This window comes from Triticum urartu, chromosome 2 (genome assembly GCF_003073215.2).
Source record: "Triticum urartu cultivar G1812 chromosome 2, Tu2.1, whole genome shotgun sequence".
Lineage (NCBI taxonomy): Eukaryota > Viridiplantae > Streptophyta > Magnoliopsida > Poales > Poaceae > Triticum > Triticum urartu.
In genome coordinates, this window is record NC_053023.1 from 584681438 (window position 1) to 584697850 (window position 16413).

Sequence of the window (16413 nt, forward strand, 5' to 3'; positions counted from 1 at the left end):
TTTGAGTTACGAGTTTGGTCTACATTTAAAACAATGCGGAATGGTTTCGCAACTCACGCCACCCGAAACACCACAACGTAATGGTGTGTCCGAACGTCGTAATCGTACTCTACTAGATATGGTGCGATCTATGATGTCTCTTACTGATTTACCGCTATCGTTTTGGGGTTATGCTTTAGAGACGGCTGCATTCATGTTAAATAGGGCACCATCTAAAGCCGTTGAGACGACGCCTTATGAACTGTGGTTTGGCAAGAAACCAAAGTTGTCGTTTCTTAAAGTTTGGGGTTGCGATGCTTATGTGAAAAAACTTCAACCTGATAAGCTTGAACCTGAATCGGAGAAATGTGTCTTCATAGGATACCCAAAGGAGACTGTTGGGTACACCTTCTATCACAGATCCGAAGGCAAAACATTCGTTGCTAAGAATGGACCCTTTCTAGAGAAGGAGTTTCTCTCGAAAAAAGTGAGTGGGGGGAAAGTAGAACTTGATGAGGTAACTGTACCTGCTCCCTTATTGGAAAGTAGTTCATGATACGTCTCCAACGTATCTATAATTTTTGATTATTCCATGCTATATTATATCCTGTTTTGGACATTATTGGGCTTTATTATACACTTTTATATTATTTTTGGGACTATCCTATTAACCGGAGGGCCAACTCAGAATTAATATTTTTTGTCTATTTCAGAGTTTCGCAGAAAAAGAATATCAAACGGAGTCCAAACGGAATGAAACCTTCGGGAACGTGATTTTCGGAACGAACATGATCCAGAGGACTTGGACCCTACATCAAGAAAGCAACCAGGAGGGCACGAGGTAGGGGGGCGCGCCTACCCCCCAGGCACGCCCTCCACCCTCATGGGGCCCACGTTGCTCCACCGATGTACTTCTTCCTCCTATATATACCTACGTACCCCCAAATTACCAGATACGGAGCCAAAACCCTAATTCCACCGCCGTAACTTTCTGTATCCGTGAGATCCCATCTTGGGGCCTTTTCCGGAGCTCCGCCGGAGGGGGCATCAATCACGGAGGGCTTCTACATCAACACCATAGCCTCTCCGATGAAGAGTGAGTAGTTTACTTCAGACCTTCGGGTCCATAGTTATTAGCTAGATGGCTTCTTCTCTCTTTTGGGATCTCAATACAAAGTTCTCCCCCTCTCTTGTGGAGGTCTATTCGATGTAATCTTCTTTTGTGGTGTGTTTGTTGAGACCGATGAATTATGGGTTTATGATCAAGTTTATCTATGAACAATATTTGAATCTTTTCTGAATTATTTTATGTATGATTGGTTATCTTTGCAAGTCTCTTTGAATTATCAGTTTGGTTTGGCCTACTAGATTGATCTTTCTTGCAATGGGAGAAGTGCTTAGCTTTGGTTTCAATCTTGTGGTGTCCTTTCCCAGTGACAGTAGGGGCAGCAAGGCATGTATTGTATTGTTGCCATCGAGGATAACAAGATAGGGTTTATTTCATATTGCATGAGTTTATCCCTCTACATCATGTCATCTTGCTTAAAGCGTTACTCTGTTCTTTTGAACTTAATACTCTAGATGCATGCTGGATAGCGGTCGATGTGTGGAGTAATAGTAGTAGATGCAGGCAGGAGTCGGTCTACTTGTCTTGGACGTGATGCCTATATACATGATCATACCTAGATATTCTCATAACTATGCTCAATTCTGTCAATTGCTCAACAGTAATTTGTTTAACCACCGTAATACTTATGCTCTCGAGAGAAGCCACTAGTGAAACCTATGGCCCCGTGTCTATTTTCCATCATATTAATCTTCTGTCAACAAGCTATTTCCTTTTCTGTTTATTTTGCTTTCTTTACTTTGCATCTTTATCATAAAAATACCAAAAATATTATCTTAGCATATCTATTAGATCTCACTTTCGTAAGTGACCGTGAAGGGATTGACAACCCCTTTATTGCGTTGGTTGCGAGGATTTTATTTGTTTGTGTAGGTGCGAGGGACTCGTGCGTGGCCTCCTACTGGATTGATACCTTGGTTCTCAAAAACTGAGGGAAATACTTACGCTACTTTGCTGCATCACCCTTTCCTCTTCAAGGGAAAACCAACGCAGTGCTCAAGAGGTAGCAAGAAGGATTTCTGGCGCCGTTGCCGGGGAGTCTACGCAAAAGTCAACATACCAAGTACCCATCACAAACCCTTATCTCCCGCATTACATTATTTGCCATTTGCCTCTCGTTTTCCTCTCCCCCACTTCACCCTTGCCGTTTTATTCGCCCCCTCTTTCCGTCCGCCTTCCTCCTTCTTTTTGCCCCTTGCACTTTCTGCCGTTATGTCTGAAATTGGGGAAGTTATTGTCGATATGGACAATAATAATATCATGGAAAATTCTGATGCTCCTGCTAAAGAACCCCCTATCTTACATACAAAAAAATTCCGAATTGGTAGTGGTAATATTATTGGAAAAGGAGCTATCCAAGATTTCTTTACTTGTGCCGATGCTTTGCCTTCTATGGGTAGTTCTATTCTTTATAGAAGTATTAGTCTTGCGGACACTATCGCCATGCTTGTAGTTGAACGTGAAAGACAATTTATGCACATGCATCCTTCCATACAAAGGATTTTCCTAGAATTTTCTAAGCATTCTTCTGTTAAGCGTGCCGCTACTATATTTTTGGCTCATGAGTTTAGATTTATAATAAAAGAGGCCAAAGAAATATTTGCACATTATAGGGTGGACGCTGGTCGTCCTCCCATAGAGGCTATCCTTTTTGATCAAGAAGAAATAATGCGTTTTCAATCTCTAGACTTTGTTGCTTTCAATGAAAATCTTAGAAAAAGGGTTCCTACCAATGTTCTAGTTGATAGAATTTCTGAACTTAATAATGATTTGGCTATTCGAAATAATGAGCTAGGATATTCTATCGAGTATAGGCTCACAAAGTTCTGTCAAAAGATTGCTTATAATGATGAATTGGTTGTGCAATACGAAGGGCCAAAGGAGGAACCTATACCTCCTAAAGTTGATCTTGGGGACTTTGGTCCCATTAAATTTAGACCTTTTGATTACTTTTGCTTGCCTCAAAGAAAACTTGCTGCCGAACGTAGAGAATATGAAATGAGTTTTAATGATCTATCCTATTATTATGGCGATACCTAGATCTATCCTTGCTTTTATGCCTAGCTAGGGGCGTTAAACGATAGCGCTTGTTGGGAGGCAAACCAATTTTATTTTTATTCCTTGCTTTTTGCTCCTGTTTAGTAATAAATAATTTATCTAGCCTCTATTTTGGTTTTTTGTGTGTGTTTAATTAGTGTTTGTGCCAAGTAGAACCGTTGGGAAGACTTGGGGAAAGTCTTTTTGATCTTGCTGTAAAAAACATAAACTTTAGCGCTCACGAGAATTGCTGCCATTTTTATTTGGAAAGTGATATTTAGTTAATTATTTTTGCAGATGATTAATAGATAAATTCCTCACGTCCAGTAATTTATTTTAGAATTTTTTGGGTTCCAGAACTTGCGTTAGCTACAGATTACTACAGACTGTTCTGTTTTTGATAGATTCTGTTTTTCGTGTGTTGTTTGCTTATTTTGATGAATCTATGGCTAGTAAAATAGTTTATAAACCATAGAGAAGTTGGAATACAGTAGGTTTAATACCAATATAAATGAATAATGAGTTCATTACAGTACCTTGAAGTGGTGTTTTGTTTTCTTTCGCTAACGGAGCTCACGAGATTTTCTACTTTAAGTTTTGTGCTGTGAAGTTTTCAAGTTTTGGGTGAAAGATTTGATGGATTATGGAACAAGGAGTGGCAAGAGCCTAAGCTTGGGGATGCCCATGTCACCCCAAGATAATCTAAGGACACCTAAAAGCCCAAGCTTGGGGATGCCCCGGAAGGCATCCCGTCTTTCGTCTACTTCCATTGGTAACTTTACTTGGAGCTATATTTTTATTTACCACATGATATGTGTTTTTCTTGGAGCGTCTTGTATTATTTGAGTCTTTATTTTTTAGTTTTCCACAATCATCTTTGCTGTACACACCTTTTGAGAGAGACACACATGATTCGGAAATTGTTAGAATACTCTATGTGCTTCACTTATATCTTTTGAGCTATATAGTTTTTGCTCTAGTACTTCACTTATATCTTTTAGAGCACGGTGGTGGATTTGTTTTATAGAAAAAATTGTTCTCTCATGCTTCACATAGATTATTTTGAGAGTCCTACAAAACAGCATGGTAATTTGCTTTAATTATGTTAGGCATTCAATATTAATAAAAAAATTCTTATGAGTGTGTTGAATACTATGAGAAGTTTGATACTTGATAATTGTTTTGAGATATGGAGATGGTGATATTAGAGTCATGCTAGTTGAGTAGTTGTGAATTTGAGAAATGCTTCTGTTAAATTTTGTGATTCCCGTAGCATGCACGTATGGTGAACCGTTATGTGAAGAAGTAGGAGCATGAATTATTTATTGATTGTCTTCCTTATGAGTGGCGGTCGGGGATGAGCGATGGTCTTTTCCTACCAATCTATCCCCCTAGGAGCATGTGCGTTGCTTTGATAACTACTAGATTTTTGCAATAAGTATGTGAGTTCTTTATGACTAATGTTGAGTCGATGGATTATACGCACTCTCACCCTTCCACCATTGCTAGCCTCTCTAATACCGTGCACCTTTCGCCGATATCATACACCCACCATATACCTTCCTCAAAACAGCCACCATACCTACCTATCATGGCATTTCCATAGCCATTCCGAGATATATTTCCATGCAACTTTCCACTGTTCCGTTTACTATGACACGCTCGATCATTGTCATATTGTTTTGCATGATAATTTAGTTGATATTGTATTTGTGGCAAAGCCACCGTTCATAATTCTTTCATACATGTCACTCATGCATCATTGCACATCCCGGTACACCGCCGGAGGCATTCACATAGAGTCATATTTTGTTCTAAGTATTGAGTTGTAATTGTTGAGTTGTAAGTAAATAAAAGTGTGATGGTCATCATTTTTAGAGCATTGTCCCCAGTGAAGGATGATGGAGACTATGATTCCCCCACAAGTCGGGATGAGACTCCAGACTAAAAAAAAGAGGCCATAAAAAAAGAGAAAAGGCCCAAATAAAAAAAAATTGAGAAAAAGAGAGAAGGGACAATGCTACTATCCTTTTACCACACTTGTGCTTCAAAGTAGCACCATGATCTTCATGATAGAGAGTCTCCTATGATATCACTTTCATATACTAGTGGGAATTTTTCATTATAGAACTTGGCATGTATATTCCAATGATGGGCTTCCTCAAAATGCCGTAGGTCTTCGTGAGCAAGCGAGTTGGATGCACACCCACTTAGTTCCTTTTGTTGAGCTTTCATATACTTATAGCTCTAGTGCATCCGTTGCATGTCAATCCCTACTCACTCACATTGATATCTATTAATGGGCATCTCCATAGCCCGTTGATACGCCTAGTTGATGTGAGACTATCTTCTCCCTTTTTGTCTTCTCCACAACCACCATTCTATTCCACATATAGTGCTATGTTCATGGCTCACGCTCATGTATTGCGTGAAGATTGAAAAAGTTTGAGAACACCAAAAGTATGAAACAATTGCTTGGCTTGTCATCGGGGTTGTGCATGATTTAAATACTTTGTGTGGTGAAGATGGAGCATAGCCAGACTATATGATTTTGTAGGGATAACTTTCTTTGGCCATGCTATTTTGAAGAGACATATAATTGCTTAGTTAGTATGCTTGAAGTATTATTATTTCTATGTCAATATTGAACTTTTGTGTTGAATCTTTCGGATCTGAATATTCATACCACAATTAAGAGAATTACATTGAAATTATGCCAAATAGCATTCCACATCAAAAAATCTGTTTTTATCATTTACCTACTCGAGGACGAGCATGATTTATGCTTGGGGTTGCTTGATACGTCTCCAACGTATCTATAATTTTTTATTGTTCCATGCTATATTATATCCTGTTTTGGACATTATTGGGCTTTATTATACACTTTTATATTATATTTGGGACTAACCTATTAACCGGAGGCCCAACCCAGAATTGTTGTTTTTTTGCCTATTTCAGAGTTTCGCAGAAAAAGAATATCAAACGGAGTCCAAACGGAATGAAACCTTCGGGAACGTGATTTTTGGAACGAACATGATCCAGAGGACTTGGACCCTGCATCAAGAAAGCAACCAGGAGGGCACGAGGTAGGGGGTGCGCCTACCCCCCCAGGCGCGCCCTCCACCCTCGTGGGGCCCATGTTGCTCCACCGACGTACTTCTTCCTCCTATATATACCTACGTACCCCCAAACTACCAGATACGGAGCCAAAACCCTAATTCCACTGCCGTAACTTTATGTATCCGTGAGATCCCATCTTGGGGCCTTTTCCGGAGCTCCGCCGGAGGGGGCATCGATCACAGAGGGCTTCTACATCAACACCATAGCCTCTCCGATGAAGAGTGAGTAGTTTACTTCAGACCTTCGGGTCCATAGTTATTAGCTAGATGGCTTCTTCTCTCTTTTTGGATTTCAATACAAAGTTCTCCCCCTCTCTTGTGGAGATCTATTCGATGTAATCTTCTTTTGTGGTGTGTTTGTTGAGACCGATGAATTATGGGTTTATGATCAAGTTTATCTATGAACAATATTTGAATCTTCTCTGATTTCTTTTATGTATGATTGGTTATCTTTGCAAGTCTCTTCGAATTATCAGTTTGGTTTGGCCTACTAGATTGATCTTTCTTGCAATGGGAGAAGTGCTTAGCTTTGGGTTCAATCTTGCGGTGTCCTTTCCCAGTGACAGTAGGGGCAGCAAGGCACGTATTGTATTGTTGCCATCGAGGATAACAAGATGGGGTTTATTTCATATTGCATGAGTTTATCCCTCTACATCATGTCATCTTTCTTAAAGCGTTACTCTGTTCTTTTGAACTTAATACTCTAGATGCATGCTGGATAGCGGTCGATGTGTGGAGTAATAGTAGTAGATGCAGGCAGGAGTCGGTCTACTTGTCTTGGACGTGATGCCTATATACATGATCATACCTAGATATTCTCATAACTATGCTCAATTCTGTCAATTGCTCAAAAGTAGTTTCTTTACCCACCGTAATACTTATGCTCTCGAGAGAAGCCACTAGTGAAACCTATGGCCCCCGGGTCTATTTTCCATCATATTAATCTTCTGTCAACAAGCTATTTCCTTTTCCGTTTATTTTCTTTCTTTACTTTGCATATTTATCATAAAAATATCAAAAATATTATCTTATCATATCTATCAGATCTCACTTTCGTAAGTGACCGTGAAGGGATTGACAACACCTTTATTGCGTTGGTTGCGAGGATTTTATTTGTTTGTGTAGGTGCTAGGGACTCGTGCGTGGCCTCCTACTGGATTGATACCTTGGTTCTCAAAAACTGAGGGAAATACTTACGCTACTTTGCTGCATCACCCTTTCCCCTTCAAGGGAAAACCAACGCAGTGCTCAAGAGGTAGCGGTTCATCACAGAAATCGGTTCTTGTGACACCTACACCAATTAGTGAGGAAGCTAATGATAATGATCATGAAACTTTAGATCAAGTTACAGCCGAACCTCGTAGGTCAAGCAGAGTAAGATCCGCACCAGAGTGGTACGGTAACCCTGTTCTAGAAGTCATGTTACTTGACCATGATGAACCTACGAACTATGAAGAAGCGATGGTGAGCCCAGATTTCGCAAAATGGCATGAGGCCATGAAATCTGAGATGGGATCCATGTATGAGAACAAAGTATGGACTTTGGTAGACTTGCCCGATAATCGGCAAGCCATCGAGAATAAATGGATCTTCAAGAAGAAGACTGACGCGGACGGTAATGTTATTGTCTACAAAGCTTGACTTGTTGCAAAAGGTTTTCGACAAGTTCAAGGAGTGGACTACGATGAGACATTCTCACCCGTAGCGATGCTTAAGTCTGTCCAAATCATGTTAGCAATTGCCGCATTTTATGATTATGAAATTTGGCAAATGGATGTCAAAACTGCATTCCTGAACGGATTTCTGAAAGAAGAGTTGTATATGATGCAACCAGACGGTTTTGTCGATCCAAAGGGAGCTAACAAAGTGTGCAAGCTCCAGCGATCCATTTATGGACTGGTGCAAGCCTCTCGGAGTTGGAATAAATGTTTTGATAGTGTGACCAAAGCATATGGTTTTATATAGACTTTTGGAGAAGCCTGTATTTACAAGAAAGTGAGTGGGAGCTCTGTAGCATTTCTAATATTATATGTGGATGACATATTGCTGATTGGAAATGACATAGAATTTCTGGATAGCATAAAAGGATACTTGAATAAGAGTTTTCCAATGAAAGACCTCGGAGAAGCTGCTTATATATTGGGCATCAAGATCTATAGAGATAGATCAATTGGACTTTCACAAAGCACATACCTTGATAAAGTTTTGAAAAAGTTCAAAATGGATCAAGCAAAGAAAGGTGATACGTCTCCAACGTATCTATAATTTTTGATTGCTCCATGCTATATTATCTACTGTTTTGGACATTATTGGGCTTTATTATCCACTTTTATATTATTTTTGGGACTAACCTATTAACCGGAGGCCCAGCCCAGAATTGCTGTTTTTTGCCTGTTTTAGGGTTTCGAAGAAAAGGAATATCAAACGGAGTCCAAACGGAATGAAACCTTCGGGAACGTGATTTTCTCAACGAACAAGACCCAGGAGACTTGGACCCTACGTCAAGACACAAAAGAGGAGGCCACGAGGTAGGGGGGCGCCTACCCCCCCCCCCCAGGCGCGCCCTCCACCCTCGTGGGCCCCCTGTTGCTCCACCGACGTACTCCTTCCTCCTATATATACCTACGTACCCCCAAACGATCAGATACGGAGCCAAAACCCTAATTCCACCGCCGCAACTTTCTGTATCCACGAGATCCCATCTTGGGGCCTGTTCCGGAGCTCCGCCGGAGGGGGCATCGATCACGGAGGGCTTCTACATCAACACCATAGCCCTCCGATGAAGTGTGAGTAGTTCACCTCGGACCTACGGGTCCATAGTTAGTAGCTAGATGGCTTCTTCTCTCTTTTTGGATCTCAATACAATGTTCTCCCCCTCTCTTGTGGAGACTATTCGATGTAATCTTCTTTTTGCGGTGTGTTTGTTGAGACCGATGAATTGTGGGTTTATGATCAAGTCTATCTATGAACAATATTTGAATCTTCTCTGAATTCTTTTATGTATGATTGGTTATCTTTGCAAGTCTCTTCGAATTATCAGTTTGGTTTGGCCTACTAGATTGATCTTTCTTGCAATGGGAGAAGTGCTTAGCTTTGGGTTCAATCTTGCGGTGTCCTTTCCCAGTGACAGTAGGGCAGCAAGGCACATATTGTATTGTTGCCATCGAGGATAACAAGATGGGGTTTTCATCATATTGCATGAGTCTATCCCTCTACATCATGTCATCTTGCTTAAGGCGTTACTCTGTTTTTAACTTAATACTCTAGATGCATGCTGGATAGCGGTTGATGAGTGGAGTAATAGTAGTAGATGCAGGCAGGAGTCGGTCTACTTGTCTCGGACGTGATGCCTATATACATGATCATACCTAGATATTCTCATAACTATGCTCAATTATGTCAATTGCTCAACAATAATTTGTTCACCCATCGTAGAATACTTATGCTCTCGAGAGAAACCAGTAGTGAAACCTATGGCCCCGGGTATATCTTCATCATATTAATCTTCTTGCATTACTTAGTTATTTCCTTTGCTTATTTCCTTTGCTTTTATTTTACTTTGCATATTTATCACAAAAATACCAAAAATATTATCTTATCATATCTATCAGATCTCACTCTCGTAAGTGGCCGTGTAGGGATTGACAACCCCTTATCGTGTTGGTTGCGAGGATTTATTTGTTTTGTGCAAGTGCGAGGGACTCGCGCGTAGCCTCCTACTGGATTGATACCTTGGTTCTCAAAAACTGAGGGAAATACTTACGCTACTTTGCTGCATCATCCCTTCCTCTTCGAGGAAAACCAATGCAATGCTCAAGAGGTAGCAAGAAGGATTTCTGGCACCGTTGTCGGGGAGGTCTACGCAAAAGTCAATATACCAAGTACCCATCACATACCCTTATCTCCCGCATTACATTATTTTCCATTTGCCTCTCGTTTTCCTATCCCCCACTTCACCCTCGCCGTTTTTTTGCCCTCTCTCTCTATCCTCCCTCTCTTTCTCTATTTGCCTCTTTTGCTCGCTTGCTTTTTATTTGCTTGTGTGTTAGTTTGCTTGTTTGTCAAGATGGCTCTACCTAAATTTGGTGACCTTCACCTTAAAAGGTTAGAAGAGATCGAAAGCAATGTCAGGAGTTTTATGGTTTTGCAATTTGAACATAATAGTTTCTTCAGAAATGAGCTTAAGGAACAGAAAAGTTTTATGAGTTTTATGAATAAAGAGCTTGATGATATGTCTAAAGAATTCAATGGTTTAAGATCCCAGATTGCTCATCTTGAGAAATTGACTGCTGAAATTTCGGATAGGCAGGCTACCTTAGTTAATAGGATGGCCGCTAAACCGGATTGCTATGAAAATAAAGATGAAGATCTAAAAGTTATTGATGTGTCCCCTATTAAATCTTTGTTTTGCAATATGAATCTTGATAATGATGGGACTGAATATGATCCACTTTTACCTAGAAGGCGTTCCAAGAATTCGAATTTTTTTGATCTTCATGCTAAAATTGATAAAAGTGGGATTGAAGAAATTAAAACCCTAGATGTTGCTAAACCCACTATTATGGATTTCAAGGAATTTAACTATAAAAATTGCTCTTTGATTGATTGTATTTCCTTGTTGCAATCCGTGCTAAATTCTCCTCACGCTTATAGTCAAAATAAAGCGTTTACTAAACATATCGTTGATGCCTTGATGCAATCTTATGAAGAAAAACTTGAATTGGAAGTTTCTATCCCTAGAAAAGTTTATGATGAGTGGGAACCAACTATTAAAATTAAAATTAAAGATCAACAATGGTATGCTTTATGTGATTTGGGTGCTAGTGTTTCCACGATTCCAAAGACTTTGTGTGATTTGTTAGGTTTCCGTGATTTTGATGATTGCTCTTTAAACTTGCACCTTGCGAATTACACTATTAAGAAACCTATGGGAAGAATTAATGATGTTCTTATTGTTGCAAATAGAATTATGTGCCCGTATATTTTATTGTTCTTGACATAGATTGCAATCCTTCATGTCCTATTATTCTTGGTAGACCTTTCCTTAGAACGATTGGTGCAATTATTGATATGAAGGAAGAAAATATTAGATTCCAATTTCCATTAAGGAAAGGTATGGAACACTTTCCTAGAAAGAAAATTAAAATACCTTATGAATCTATTATGAGAGCCACTTATGGATTGCCTACCAAAGATGGCAATACCTAGATCTATCCTTGCTTGTTATGCCTAGCTAGGGGCGTTAAACAATAGCGCTTGTTGGGAGGCAACCCAATTATATTTTTATTCCTTGCTTTTTTCTCCTGTTTGGTAATAAATTTTTTATCTAGACTCTGTTTTGTTTGTGTTTTTTGTGTTTAATTAGTGTTTGTGCCAAGTAGAACCGTTGGGAAGACTTGGGGAAAGTCATGTTACACTTGCTGTAAAAAACAGAAACTTTAGCGCTCACGAGAACTGCTTCCATTTTTATTTGAAAAGTGATATTTAGTTAATTATTTTTGAATATGATTAATAGATAAATTCCTCACGTCCATAAATTTATTTTAGAATTTTTGGGGTTCCAGATCTTGCTCTAGCTGTAGATTACTACAGACTGTTCTGTTTTTGACAGATTCTGTTTTTCGTGTGTTGTTTGCTTATTTTGATGAATTTATGGCTAGTAAAATAGTTTATAAACCATAGAGAAGTTTGAATACAGTAGGTTTAACACCAATATAAATAAAGAATGAGTTCATTAAAGTACCTTGAAGTGGTCTTTTGTTTTCTTTCGCTAACGGAGCTCACGAGATTTTCTACTTTGAGTTTTGTGTTGTGAAGTTTTCAAGTTTTGGGTAAAGATTTGATGGATTACGGAACAAGGAGTGGCAAGAGCCTAAGCTTGGGGATGCCCATGGCAACCCCAAGATAATCTAAGGACACCTAAAAGCCAAAGCTTGGGTATGCCTCGGAAGGCATCCCCTCTTTCGTCTACTTCTATCGGTAACTTTACTTGGAGCTATATTTTTATTCGCCACATGATATGTGTTTTGCTTGGAGCGTCTTGTATGATTTGATTCTTTACTTTTTAGTTCACCACAATCATCCTTGCTGTACACACCTTTTGAGAGAGCCATACATGATTTGGAATTTGTCAGGATACTCTATGTGCTTCGCTTATATCTTTTGAGTTATATAGTTTTTCTCTAGTACTTCACTTATATCTTTTAGAGCACGGTGGTGGATTTGTTTTATAGAAACTATTGATATCTCATGCTTCACTTAGATTATTTTTAGAGTCTTAAATAGCATGGTAATTTACTTAAAATCCTATTATTCTAGGTATTCAAGATTAGTAAAATTTTCTTATGAGTGTTTTGAATACTAAGAGAAGTTTGATGCTTGATGATTGTTTTGAGATATGGAGGTAATAATATCAAATTCATGCTAGTTGAGTACTTGTGAAATTGAGAAATGCTTGTGTTAAAGTTTGCAAGTCCCGTAGCATGCACATATGGTAAACGTTATGTAACAAATTTGAAACATGAGGTGTTATTTGATTGTCCTCCTTATGAGTGGCGGTCGGGGACGAGCGATGGTCTTTTCCTACCAATCTATCCCCCTAGGAGCATGCGCGTAGTGCTGAGGTTTTTGATGACTTGCAGATTTTTGCAATAAGTATGTGAGTTCTTTATGACTAATGTTGAGTCCATGGATTATACGCACTCTCACCCTTCCATCCTTGCTAGCCTCTTCGGTACCGTGCATTGCCCTTTCTCACATTGAGAGTTGGCGCAAACTTCGCCGGTGCATCCAAACCCCGTGATATGATACGCTCTTTCACACATAAACCTCCTTATATCTTCCTCAAAACAGCCACCATACCTACCTATTATGGCATTTCCATAGCCATTCCACAATATATTGCCATGCAACTTTCCACCATTCCTTTTATCATGACACATTCATTATTGTCATATTGCTTAGCATGATCATGTAGTTGACATAGTATTTGTGGCAAAGCCACCATTCATAATTGTTTCATACATGTCACTCTTGGTCCATTGCATATCCCGGTACACCGCCGGAGGCATTCATATAGAGTCATTTTTTGTTCTAGTATCGAGTTGTAATCATTGAGTTGTAAATAAATAGAAGTGTGATGATCATCATTTTCCTGAGCATTGTCCCAAGTGAGAAATTATATAAAAAAGAGAAAGGCCATATATGTAATAAAAAAGGAGAAAGGCCAAATAAAAAAATGAGAGAAAAAGAGAGAAAGGACAATGTTACTATCCTTTGCCACACTTGTGCTTCAAAGTAGCACCGTAATCTTCATGATAGAGAGTCTCTTGTTCTGTCACTTTCATATACTAGTGGGAATTTTCATTATAGAACTTGGCTTCTATATTCCAACAATGGGCTTCCTCAAGTGCCCTAGGTCTTCATGAGCAAGCAAGTTGGATGCACACCCACTTAGTTTCTTTTGTTGAGCTTTCATACATCTATAGCTCTAGTGCATCCGTTGCATGGCAATCCCTATTCCTTGCATTAACATCAATCGGTGGGCATCTCCATAGCCCATTGATTAGCCTCGTTGATGTGAGACTTTCTCCTTTTTGTCTTCTCCACATAACCCCCTCTCATTATATTCTATTCCACCCATAGTGCTATGTCCATGGCTCGCGCTCATATATTGCGTGAAAGTTTATAGGTTTGAGATTACTAAAGTATGAAACAATTGCTTGGCTTGTCATCGAGGTTGTGCATGATGAGAGCATTCTTGTGTGACTAAAATGGAACATGACTAAACTATATGATTTTGTAGGGATGAACTTTCTTTGGCCATGTTTTTTTGAGAAGACATAATTGCTTTGTTAGTATGCTTGAAGTATTATTATTTCTATGTCAATATGAACTTTTGTCTTGAATCTTTCAAATCTGAATATTCATACCACAATTAAGAAGAATAACATTAAAATTATGCCAAGTAGCACTCCGCATCAAAAATTCTGTTTTTATCATTTACCTACTCGAGGACGAGCAGGAATTAAGCTTGGGGATGCTTGATACGTCTCCAACGTATCTATAATTTTTGATTGCTCCATGCTATATAATCTACTCTTTTGGACATTATAGGGCTTTATTATCCACTTTTATATTATTTTTGGGACTAACCTATTAACCGGAGGCCTAGCCCAGAATTGCTGTTTTTTGCCTGTTTTAGGGTTTCGAAGAAAAGGAATATCAAACGGAGTCCAAACGGAATGAAACCTTCGGGAACGTGATTTTCCCAATGAACAAGACCCAGGAGACTTGGACCCTACGTCAAGACACAAAAGAGGAGGCCACGAGGTAGGGGGCGCGCCTACCCCCCAGGCGCGCCCTCCACCCTCGTGGGCCCCCTGTTGCTCCACCGACGTACTCCTTCCTCCTATATATACCTACATACCCCCAAACGATCAGATACGGAGCCAAAACCCTAATTCCACCACCGCAACTTTCTGTATCCCCGAGATCCCATATTGGGACCTGTTCCGGAGCTCCGCCGGAGGGGGCATCCATCACGGAGGGCTTCTACATCAACACCATTGCCCCTCCGATGAAGTGTGAGTAGTTCACCTCAGAGGCTCAGACCTACGGGTCCATAGTTAGTAGCTAGATGGCTTCTTCTCTCTTGTTGGATCTCAATACAATGTTCTCCCCCTCTCTTGTGGAGAACTATTCGATGTAATCTTATTTTTGCGGTGTGTTTGTTGAGACCGATGAATTGTGGGTTTATGATCAAGTCTATCTATGAACAATATTTGAATCTTCTCTGAATTCTTTTATGTATGATTGGTTATCTTTGCAAGTCTCTTCGAATTATCAGTTTGGTTTGGCGTACTAGATTGATCTTTCTTGCAATGGGAGAAGTGCTTAGCTTTGGGTTCAATCTTGCGGTGTCCTTTCCTAGTGACAGTAGGGGAAGCAAGGAACGTATTGTATTGTTGCCATCTAGGCTAAAAAGATGGGGTTTTCATCATATTGCATGAGTTTATCCCTCTACATCATGTCATCTTGCTTAAGGTGTTACTCTATTTTCATGAACTTAATACTCTAGATGAATGCAGGATAGCGGTCGATGAGTGGAGTAATAGTAGTAGATGCAGGCAGGAGTCGGTCTACTTGTCTCGGACGTGATGCCTATATACATGATCAAACCTAGATATTCTCATAACTATGCTCAATTCTGTCAATTGCTCATCAGTAATTTGTTCACCCACCGTAGAATACTTATGCTCTCGAGAGAAGCCACTAGTGAAACCTATGGCCCCCGGGTCTATCTTCATCATATTAATCTTACATTACTTAGTTATTTCCTTTGCTTTTATTTTACTTTGCATCTTTATCACAAAAATACAAAAAATATTATCTTATCATATCTATCAGATCTCACTCTCGTAAGTGGCCGTGTAGGGATTGACAACCCCTTATCGCGTTGGTTGCGAGGATTTATTTGTTTTGTGCAGGTGCGAGGGACTCGCGCGTAGCCTCCTACTGGATTGATACCTTGGTTCTCAAAAACCAAGGGAAATACTTACGCTACTTTGCTGCATCATCCCTTCCTCTTCGGGGAAAACCAACGCAGTGCTCAAAGAGGTAGCAAAAGGGTTCTTGCTTGTGTTACAAGCTGTGAAGTTGAGTAAGACACAATGCCCGACCACTTCAGAAGATAGAGAGAAAATGAAAACTGTTCCCTATGCTTCAGCCATAGGCTCTATCATGTTGTAACATCCCAAATTTTCAATTTGGAATGTTATACACTAGATCATCATTGCATATAATATTTTATTGCATTTTGGTTGATCCAAAAATTTCACGCAACTCAAGGACCCTCGAAGAGAGTTGGGGATTTCGTTATTTTCATATTTGAGTTTTCCTCAAATTTTGAAAATAGGATCATTTGATTTTATTTATTTTATCTTCAATTATTTCTATCACAAAAATATGAGAGAGGGAATAAAATGACTTTCCTGAAATAAAGAAATATTGAGGATTTAATTATAAAATCAAATAAGATTTTATTTTGGTTTTATTTGCTATTTTATTTGAATTTAGGAAAAATGCGCGTTTTTAAAATTGAATTTAGGCCCCAAATAAATGTTCATCCTGTGCGGCTTGATTTTAGAAGCC